The sequence below is a fragment of the Bison bison genome, unplaced genomic scaffold, assembly GCF_000754665.1.
Source record: "Bison bison bison isolate TAMUID 2011002044 unplaced genomic scaffold, Bison_UMD1.0 scf7180017864349, whole genome shotgun sequence".
NCBI classification, from domain to species: Eukaryota; Metazoa; Chordata; class Mammalia; order Artiodactyla; family Bovidae; genus Bison; species Bison bison.
In genome coordinates, this window is record NW_011494921.1 from 4,518,500 (window position 1) to 4,528,482 (window position 9,983).

At 44.4% G+C, this 9,983-nt stretch overlaps 1 protein-coding gene across 1 annotated transcript in view; it reads left to right on the forward strand.

The window, feature by feature from the left end:
* Nucleotides 1-1,422: 1,422 nt before the first annotated feature.
* The window catches only part of ALPK2 (alpha-kinase 2), a 136,305-nt gene continuing 127,744 nt past the window's right edge, over nt 1,423-9,983 (forward strand). Inside the window, exon 1 of the mRNA XM_010854830.1 lies at nt 1,423-1,814. The gene's annotated coding sequence lies outside the window, so the exon portion shown is untranslated. The remainder of the gene's footprint in view (nt 1,815-9,983) is intronic.

The window sequence follows — 9,983 nt, forward strand, 5'->3', positions numbered from 1 at the left end:
TCTCTGCTCCTTAAATTTATTTTGCTAGGGGGTGGATGGTAGGAGTTGAGGGAGCTTGTCTTTCAAATTGTTTGTGAAGACCAAAATTAAATTTCATAATGTCAACTTTTCCATTTAAGAATTCCCAGGCAACTCTTCTTTCAAGATCACATCACATTTGTCTACTCTGTTGGGTTTATCCTGTCATGCTATGTGTGATACTTTTACTTTTTTATCATCACAACCTCTTTCTCTCTTCACTGTCACCTTAACATTATCTCCTCTTATCTGGAAATGACTTTCTGCTGTGAAGAGGATCAGGCTTTAAATAAAACCAGTGGATATCCACATTCACAAATACGTGGTGATTTCTACATTCTGTTGCATTTAATGGAAACGTGTTCCCCAAGAGACAGTCATTATTTTAAAGTCTCTGAGTTTTCAGTATCTTTCTTCTCAAATGAAGGTACAAGTGAAATAAACAGAGCACATCAACAGTACCCTTGATACCTAATAATTTAGATGATGATTTTTCATCTTGTGAGAAGTTACATTCCACCCAAGCATAGCGACACACACGCTGTGCTGTGTTAAAACAATTCGCTTTTGAGGATTATAACGCTCAGTAGGGAGTGAGTATTTGCAGTTGTGTCCCTTTCAAAGTCACCCACTTGAAGCTGCTAATTTTAGCTGTGAGTCTCGTAAAAGGTTTCCATCTAAGCTGTCAGTTTCCAGGTACAGTGCATTAAAATACTTTTGCAAAGCGGCAAAGTGGTTACACAGCGATACTTCTGGATTTTTCTATGTTCTTTCTTGGAACTGGACAAAATTCAAGAAGAGAAATGCCCATGTTACAAAACCCACTTTGACAGCAAGAACGATTCTTGATAATTTGGAAAAAAAAACAAAAAACAAACAAACCAGGGCTCATGGCAATTCTTCTCTGGGTTTCTTCTGGTCTTCCTCTCTTTTCTTCTTACTCTGGCAATCAAAGTAGACAGAGAATGTGCACGTGTGTGCATGTGTGAGTGTGTGTGTTTGTGTGTATGAGAGAAAGGGGTGTTTGGGAGCGAGGAGGGGACCACGGGGGGAGCAGGGTGGAGCCTGCCTTCCTGTGGCTTCTGCTTTTCTCAGAGAACTTCAGAGTGATGGTGATGCCAGTTCTAAATAAATAACATATGACTCTTATTTTTTGCCTGCCCTCCTCCCTTCCCCTCCCCCACTTTGGGTTTCCTATGTGTGTTTCAAGTGCCTGATAGCCTTGGTGGGAGAACTGCTGATGCTCCTGTGGCCTTGATCACCTTATCAGGCAGCGAGATCCTGCTTTTCTGAGACGAGCACCTGAACCTGAGGTCTGGCACGGGCTCTGCCAAACGCGGCTGTCTCCGAGCCATCAGGGACAGCTTGTCTGCGTTTCATCAGCTCGCCCGGGGCTGCGTTTCACCAGGCCCCTCTGCCAGGGCCTCCCCGGCAGCGTCAACAAGGGTCACACCTTCTGCAGAAACAGCCCTCAAGTTTCATCACTGTGATGCTAAAAAATATTCTCCAGCTTCAGCAATGACCTAGTTCATTCAGGGGCAGGGAAAAAAAAAAACATGCTCTTCTTCCAGAACGTCCCTGGGCACGGAATTTTCCCTCTTAGGAAGACAGGAGCTTTCCTGGAAGCAGACCCAACTGTGCTTTGAAAAACTTGGGAAAAGACCCCGAACCCTGTCACTCCTCCGTGTCCCCTGTCCCGGGAACAGGGAAGCCCACTCAATGCCTGGCACACAGTCTGGGGACCCACAGCCGAGCTGGCCCTCCTGACACGCCTCCTGGACAGAAAGTATTGAAAAGTAAGTATCCAGGCTCTGGTTTTTAACATAAGGAGTGGCTGTGCTTTACATCTGCCGTTGTTTACAGTTTCTGCAAAAGGGAACTAAGCCCCCTGTTTCCTTAGGAACTAGAACAGGATGAAATGAGTAGGGTCTACAGAGCATGCTTGGGTACATTGCAGGGTTTTCAAGTGGCCTAATGCTCCTTTTTTTTGTTTGTTTCATTTCAGTCCATTCTGACACTTTTGCAAATCTATTATTATTATTTTTTTTAAATGACCATTTTGGCTTGACAACCATTTTAAAAGATTCTTTCACCTCATGGCTATCTCAATAATTAGGAAAAAAATAAACATTAAGGATGAATGAAAAGAATGATTTGTGAAGGCTTTGCAAAGAAAAATACCGTAAAAATCTGAGGTAACGACCCAGGTGACGCAACTCCCCCGTCGGTACTTCTGCCTGACATATTTGAGTGTTTCAGTCAAAAGTTATTCCTTTTATGGGAATAACTTTGAGAAGGGACCCAGCGGTCCCTTGTCTGATGACAGGAATGAAAGCTGCTGCACAGCTCTCAGGCATTTCAAAATGGCCGGTGTAAACATTCTCTGAGTCTTTGAAACAGGTTTTCTTTCCTTTTTAAAAACTGGGGTAAGAATATTTGAGATCTACTGTCTTAATACATGTTTAAGTGCACAAAACCGTATTGTTAAAAAAAAATAAAGCAAACAAAACCAAAATGGAAGAAAAAGAAAACAGTATTGTTAACTGTTGGCATGACACTGTACTTGAGTTGCTAACTAGGATGTTTTTGAAAATTGAAGACAAAAAAATCAACCCCAGAAAGATCGATGAAACAGCAGCACGGTCACATTCTGATGAACACATCTGAACTCAAAGCACTGATTAAGGGTGTCAGTTACAGACATCTGGCAGGCATTTAAAAATAGATAAGAGTGGCATTTAGAGCTGCTGTTGCTGTAATTATTTCTCTTCCACAGCCTTCTTCTCAGGTAAAGGTAGCCCTCATTTTCGAATGATTAGTTAACCAGGAGTGGTCAGAAACGTTTTATACCGGTAATATCAGTCAAGGGTAGATCGAACCAGCTCCTTTGCTGTTGGGCTTCTGAGCCAAAACCCTGGATGTTGTGAGCCCCCTTCTGAATGGACGGAGGGACAAATCCTGTAGCAAAAGGCACTGATGATCGAGAAGCATGATCAGATCTTAAAATCCAGATTTAAAAGAAATTTAAATGGATTTCATCTCCCAAACTCCATTGTCCTTTGAAGTTCTTTGCAAAGCATGCAGTCACAATTGGGGAAGGTTTTTATGTAGGGTGGAATTCCTAATTTTCATCACTTTGAAAAGACACCTCCTCCCAATTTAATTTACTTTCCATCACCCCACACACACTTACATGCAGCTATCAGCCTGTGGGAGGAGGATGCCCTCGAGTGTCCTAATCTGGAGGGAGATGCAGGACGCAGAGTGGAGCTGAGGAATCAAGCCCAGGCTCAGAGGCAGGATTTGGAACCAGATCCCGACTTTAGCACAGTTTCTAGCCAGTCTGAACTCCAGTGTTCTCACCTGTAAATGGCGATAACAACATCCACCTTAACAGGATTGATGGGGGGAATCACACGAGCAAATATACCAAAAGTGTCTGTCAAATCGTAATTTATCCACAAAGACTAGTTCCTCCCCTTGGTTAATTAAAAAGCTTCTCTCTCTCTTTGCTTTTTTTCATACTGTTAAAAAAAACCCCAAAACTCTGGGACATGGTGAAGGACAGGGAAGCCTCGTGTGCTGCAGTCCATGGGGTCGCAAAGAGTCGGACACGACTGAGCAACTGAATAACAGCTCTCTCTTTGCTAAAATTTCAGAATGCTTTCCTAACATAAACTATCAAAGTAATAGAAACAACACATGTTTGACACCAGGGCAATGATAAAACAACATAGACATTTATATATTTTGAAGAAAATTCTATACTTAAAAACATTTGAGAACAAAAGAAAAAAGTTTATATTTTAGAATGCATCTGCAATAAGTAAGAAAAATTATTTTTTGCCTGGAAATGGGTGATAGGGTATGTGCTATCTAAAAAGCTAAGTCGAGATTCATCAGCATCATCTGATGGTGCTGTTTAATACATGTTAGTGCCATATTGGCTTCCCTGGTGGCTCAGATGGTAAAGCGTCTGCCTACAATGCGGGAGACCCGGGTTCAATCCCTGGGTCGGGAAGATCTCCTGGAGAAGGGAATGGCAACCCACTCCAGTATTCTTGCCGCCAACCCCCGCCCCCGTGCCGTATTTAAATGGGGGTTTTCATGAATCCATAGGCGTGGAAGGTAAAGGTAAATCTATGTACACAAGATGATGTCTGTGATTAGTATGGACACTTAGGCACAAACCCATCTTCCCTCAAAGGTTATAGCTGAGTCTTGCACTGGTTCCCGTTTTTGACTAGACATGGGTACTGTAGAGCGGTCGGTCATTTCAATGCAGAAATGAACCTGCATTGTCGGACTCAGTGGAGACGGTAGCTGGTGGGGGGCGGGGGGCGATCTCAGGAGCTATGCCTGGGATTTCAAGGTCAGTGATGAGGGTTCGTAGTGAACAGGGGGCTTCTTTATTTTGGAGTGAGGGAGGGACAGCCTCAGAGGGATGGAGCAGACAAGAATCACAAGCAGGTCTCATGGGGCAGCTCCGAAGAGCTGTAACCATGTCTTTATTATTTTCCCCTGCTCTCTTTCTTAAGTTTTTATTATAGTTGTTTTACAGTGTTGTGTTAATTTCTGCTGAACAGCAAAGTGAATTGACTATACATATACACGTATTTCCTCTTTTTTGGGATTTCCTTCCCATGTAGGTCACCATAGAGCATCAAGTAGAGTTCCCTGTGCTGCACAGCAGGCTCTCATTGGTTATCTATTTTATACATAGCCCTTGTGGTCTTGACTGAGATATCCCACAGCTTTTGTCCAGGCATCTCAGGGTTTCTGGATAAATTCTTTGCTTGAGTTATCAATAGATTTGTAAGGAACCCTGTTAACTTACACTTAATTCTGTCCCAAATTCAGAAACATAAAGAAGCTTGGAAGAAAGTGATCATGTCGTCTTAGGAGGTAAAAATGAAAGGATGATTGTCCAACTATGTGAGAGAAAGAGCATTAAAAAGTGTTTGGAGCCTTCATTGAGCTTTCTGCCCATGTACACCCACCTGACCACCCTCCGGGAGACTTTGGACATCAGGGCAAAGAGATGGACACAAGCTGAAGAGCATCAGTTCCAGACCATCCACTGCTGAGTGCATACCATCTAGGCCCCAGGGCCATTTCCTCCATGGCTGCTACCAGCACTTCTGGGGCCACCCAGCTCACCTTGATTGCCACTTGGTCTTCAATCCTGCTCTTAGAAAACCAGGGTCGTTCACTCCTCAGTCAGTAGTTTAAGACCCTCCTCTAGTCCTGTGGTTCTCAAACTTCTCAAACTCTTAGTGCAGCAGCATCTAGAGAGCTTGTACAGACACATTTTCCTGGGTTCCTCCCCCAGAGTTTCTGAGTCTGAAGGTCCCGAGTATTTGCACTTCTGATAAGTTCCCAGGTGAGGCTGACAGTGTGGCCCAGGGACCAGCACCTTGAGAACCACTTTAGCCATTTCTTTGGCCTGTAATTTCTGCCCTGGTTCTTTTCAAACACTAACCTTGCCTACTTCTCAGATAGTTGCCACAATAAGCAACAGCTGTGGAGAACACAAAAGATAAACCCATCAGGCGTCCTGCAGGGAAACAGCCTGCAGCGGAGCGTGTCTGCTGGCAAGACTGAGCGTGGGGAGAACACACCGAGGTGGGCAGTCCACCACTTGGGAGGGGCTGCTTTTTCCTGCTTAGGTTAGGGCTCCATCACTGAGGAGGAGGCTGCTTTTTCCAGCTGAGGCTAGCGGGATGGTTTCAAGGACAAGCCAGCACTTAAGGTGGAGTTTAAAACTGGTGGGATTTGAATATACAGAGATGGAAGGTGGTCTCATTCTATAAAGGAAACAATAACAACAGCAACAGAAAAACCCCCAAACAAAACATGAAGGGCAGAAAGAGACAGGATGCCAATGGAAATCAGAAATTCATTAGGTTGGTTTGGTTAGTTATCCCTAGAACTTTCTTAGACAAGCATTCTTTGATTAAGCCATCTAACCTTAAATCCTTAACTTCTGTCTGTAATCTGGCATGTCCACATAGATCTTGAGAATGGAGGGTGAATGGTAGGGATTTCAAACACCATGGGCCAGGGAGGGGGAAGTACAGATGCATCCGTGTGCTTTCTAGAACATCAAAAGTCAAAAACAACAATCAGAACATCGGAATTAAAAATCAGCTCTTCTTGCTCCCCCAAATATAAAGTCCAAGAAGTGTGGTTGGGACCCCAGCTCTGGTCTCCGCACTTCTAGAGACTCTGCTGTTTTGTGTGCTTTGGTTTCAGCCCTAGGCTGGCTTTCTCAGTCTCATCTGGTATCAGCCTCCCTTGGGGTCTGCATGTTTTGTTTTTCCTCGTTAGAGAGCAGGGCAAAGGACTTCAGCTTTCCACTGACTCAATAACTGTGGAACTTTCTGCAGAAACCCATGTGCTGATTGGCTTAGACCTTAGCAACCAGTCACCCAGCAAGAGTACTTGATCAGTTTAGACCCATCTGAGCCTGCAGAGGCAGGGAGGGGGCCGTCTAGCTTACCCCTCAGCAGGTTTGAGTGATGAGAGAGGCAATGAAGCTAGGGAGACAAGCAAGTGGCCACTTCGGGAGATTTTGGACATTTTGGAGAAAGGCCTCTAAAGTCATACCATCTCCTCCCTTAGGCTTAAGTTTGGCAGTGGGCAGTATTCACGCTTCAAAGGTTTAGGATGTGCTCAGTCACTTAGTCATGTCTGACTGTTTGTGACCCCATGGACTGGAGTCTGCCAGGCTTCTCTGTCCATGAGATTTCCCAGGCAGGAACACTGGAGTGGGTTATCATTTCCTTCTCCAGGGGACCTTCCTGACCTGCATCTCCTACTTGGCAGGTGGATTCTTTCCCATGGAGACACCTGGAAAGCCCTTCTACAAAATGGTTCTATTCTGGAATGGAATGAACCACTGGGTGTGAAGCTCCTTCTCTCTAAGCCACACTTTACTGGGGGGGGAGCGGGGGAGATAAAGAATGATTTTAAAAATTCTTCAGAAAACAAACCAAGTAGAGGTAAAAATAGAAAGTTTTCTCCTGAGCCCCTCTAACTGGCTGTGTTGAGGAGGGTGGAAGGAGGTGGCTGAGATAATATTGACAGTCTCCACAGCACTTGTCCCCCATCTCCAGTCTTATGGTTTTCTCCGCCTTGGCTCGCCGACAGGTGGTTTGTTCAGCATAGTTAATGCAGGCTCAGCTCATTACCCCAGAGGCAGTGTTGTTCTTGCCCATTACAGGGCAGGGAGTGGGACATCCCCCAAGTCCTCCCCGACACTGGCTGATGCCTCAGATTCCACAGGATGTCACCTCTAGGTCCATCTATAATAAACAGTCTCCAAAGAGGGATGACTCTGGGGATTGCTCTGGGGTTTTTGTTGCAGGGAAGGTGAGCTCAAGGACTCAGGGAGCCTGGGAGAATGTGGAGGCCCAACCGGAGAGGGGCTTTCTTCACCATGCGTGTTCTCAGCAGTGACCTTGATGACACATGCCTAGACCAGACGCAGCAGTTCACCTCGTTCAACTTCAAACCACAGTGATTTTAGCCAGTTAAGTCACTGAAGTTTGTCACTTTACAGCACTGTCATGTGTGCTGCGTGCTAAGTTGTCTCACTCGTGTCTGACTCTTTTGGTCTTTTGGGGTAGCCCACCAGGCTCCTCTGTCCATGGGATTCTCCAGGCAAGAACACTGGAGCGGGTTGCCATTTCCTTCTCTAGGAGATCTTCCCGACCCAGGGATCCATCTGCGTCTCCTCCATCTCCTGCATTGGCAGGAGAGTCCTTTACCTCCAGCGCCACCTGGGAAGCCCACCCTGTGTGTTTGTGGCATTGCCTTTTATCCTGAGGGAGGAGGACAAAGATAAGAAAGACAGAGGGATGTATCCTTTCAACATAATCCGATGGAAATTAGAATCTAGAAACCTGGACTCTGTCCCCTAACAAGCTGTGTGACCTTGAAAAAGTCATTTGACCCGCCTGTGTTTCAGGGCTTCTTTTCAATTATAAAATCAAAGGAGTTATTCAGCTTTGTTACAGGTCTCACTAACTTTAAGCTGTTTTTTTTTTTTTTTTAACCCTGCCTTAACGGATTTCGAACTGCCACAGATTTTTAAGGAGAGGGGAGTGGGAAGACAAAGTCCATCTAAAAAAGAAGTTTGGAACAAACCCAGAGAGAGCAAACAGCAGCTACAGCTCAGTGTGTTCATGTTCTATGTGCCAGGCACCCTGCCGGACACCTGGAGTTGCTCACTATTAATATTTAACAGCTAAATTATATCTGTTTATTGTGTTTGTGTTAGTCGCTCATTCATGTCAGACTTTTTGCGACCCTATGGACTGTAGTCCTCCAGACTCCTCTGTCCATGGGAATCTCCAGGCAAAAATATTGGAGTGGGTTGCCATTCCCTTCTCCAGGGATCTTCCCGATCCAGGGATCTAACCTGGGTGTCCCACATTTCAGGCAGATTCTTTACCATCTGAGATTCCAGGGAAGCCATTATATTTGTTTATTAGGTAACATATATACATTTAAAATGGGCTTTCCCGAGGGCTCAGTGGTAAAGAATCTGCCTGTAATGCAGGAGACACATGTTTAATCCCTGGGTTGAGAAGATCCCCTGCAGGAGGAAATGGCAGTCCACTCCAGTATTCTTGCCTGGGAAATCCCATGGACAGAGGAGCCTGTCGGGCTACAGTCCAAAGCGTTGCAAAGAGTCAGACATGACATAGCATTTGAGCACGTGTACATAAATTTAAACCATCCCAAAGGAAAGGCAGAGACCAGCAGTGTTCTCAATTTGCGTCCCTTCCTTTCTCCAGATACTCAGACCTCTTCGCCAGGGGCAACCAGATTACGAGTTCCTTGTAATTTCTAAAATCATTGTGTGTATAAATAAGCATATGATAACTTATTCTTCCTTTTTTCACTATGCAAGTGATAGAATACTCCACACTCTCTTCTATACTTTATCTTATTCAACAATGTATTTTGGAGATTATTCCATATTAGTACATACAGAACAGCTTCATTCTTTAAAAAAAAAAAAAGAAGGTTTACGTATTTATTTATTTTTATTTTTTGGCTGCGCTGGGTCTTCGTTGCTGCATGTGGGCTTTCTCTAGTTGTGGTCTGTGGGCCTCTCGTTGCGGTGGCTGCTCTTGCTGTGGAGCGTGGGTTCTAGGGCACTCAGGCTTCAGTAGTTGTAGGGCATGGGCTCAGTTGCTGTGGTTCACAAGTTTAGTTGCTCCAAAGCATGTGGGATCTTCCTGGACCAGGGATCGAACCAGTGTCTCTTGCATCGCAAAGAGGATTGTTTACCCCTGACTACCAGAGAAGCCTTATTCTTTTTTTAATGCTCATTGCCGCTGGACATTTAAAATTCCACTGTGTAGATAGACTGTAACTAGGTACTACTGATGGACATTTAAGGTACTCTCAGTCTTTTGCTATCACAAGCAATGCCACAAGAATATTATTAGGCGCTTGTTTGTCTTCTTATCTCTGTTTTAAAAATTAACTATATTGAGGGATGTTTTACACATTGTGCAGTTCACTCTAAGTGTTCGATTCAGTGATGTTGTTAAATTCATCAAGTTGCAAAACCATTGTTATAGACGAGTTTTAAACCATTTTTCTCGCCTACCAAAGATTCCTTATGCAGAGCAGTTGGAGACTCCTTAAAACACTAAAGACAGAGCTACCATATGATCCTGCAGTCCCACTCCTGGGCATATATCCAGAGAAAGACATGGTCTGAAAGGATACATGCACCCCAGTGTTCATTGCAGCACTGTTTACAACACCCAAGACATGGAAGCAACCTAAATGTCCACCAACAGAGGAATGGATGAAGAAGATATACAGTGTGTGTGTGTGTGTGTAATGGAATATTTTTAAAGATCTTTTGATGTGGACCATTTTTTTAAGTCTTTATTGAGTTTGTTACAGTATTGCTTCTGTTTTTATGTTTTGTTTTTTTT